General features: G+C 41.4%; 1 non-coding gene across 1 annotated transcript; it reads right to left on the bottom strand.

Moving 5' to 3' along the window:
- Nucleotides 1-661: 661 nt before the first annotated feature.
- On the bottom strand, nt 662-765 carry LOC142168491 (small nucleolar RNA R71). The gene has a single exon (XR_012698349.1). It is a non-coding gene; the product is annotated as a small nucleolar RNA R71 (small nucleolar RNA).
- Between the last annotated feature and the right edge of the window lie 282 nt (nt 766-1,047).

Below are 1,047 nucleotides of genomic sequence, written 5' to 3' on the forward strand. Positions count from 1 at the left end.
ACGAGCTAGAGATAGAAAAATAAAGGCGATAGCTGAGGAAGGAAAGAAACCTCACTGAGACGTTAGAAAAGGTTGGGCAATCCTCAACCAAAGAAACTATGGCTGGAAACGTTGATGATAATGTAGATTTGGCTGCAATAAAGGCAGCTCAACAATGAGAAAAAGTTGCACGAGATGCCAAGGAAGCAACTATTAGAGATACACAGATTATCTACGAAGAAGAGAGGAGTCGGAGAATTGCGCAAAATCAACCCTTGGTTGTAGACCAGTTCGGAAATATAGCTCTCATGCCTGGGAGATCACTGGGCGATTATGCTAGACCGGTCTACAATCAAGGTTTATCAAGTTTTAGACCACCTCCAATTGCAGCTAACAATTTTGAATTGAAGCAAGGGTTGCTTCAAACCCTTCAGAATTGTTGTGTCTTCATAGGGAAGATGAACGAAGATCCAAATACACATCTAATTGACATTGAGGAGATTATGAACACATTTCAATACTATGGTGTGTCACGAAATGTAGTGTACTTAAGGGAATTCCCCTTCACACTCAAAGATGATGTAAAGCAATGGCTTTGAAGCTTGCCCACGGGATCGATTAGAACATGGGAGGAATGACCAGAAAATTCCTTGATAAATATTTCTCCTCAGCTAAAACGGGAAAGTTTAGAAGAGAAATCCATAACTTCTGCTAGAAAGAGGCTGAAACCGTTTTTGAAGCATGGGAGAGGTTTAAGGAGATTGTTCGAAAGCGTCAACATAGCGGAATTAAACTTTGGATGCAACTCCAGGACTTTTGGGATGGATTGACACTGGCCTCGCATAGAACATTGAGCAATGCAGCTGGAGGCCCGTTGATGATGAAGACTCCAGAGGAGATAGTAACAATTCTTGATGAGTTATTTGAAGATACAAATCAGTGCCCCTCTGAGAGTGCTGAAAGAAGAAGATCAACTGGTGTTCACCAGGTTGATGCTAATACATCTATGCAGGTACAACTGGATGTTATGGATAAAGAAATACAAAAGCTGACCTTAGCCTCGATACA

This window comes from Nicotiana tabacum, chromosome 13 (genome assembly GCF_000715075.1).
Source record: "Nicotiana tabacum cultivar K326 chromosome 13, ASM71507v2, whole genome shotgun sequence".
Taxonomy (NCBI): domain Eukaryota; kingdom Viridiplantae; phylum Streptophyta; class Magnoliopsida; order Solanales; family Solanaceae; genus Nicotiana; species Nicotiana tabacum.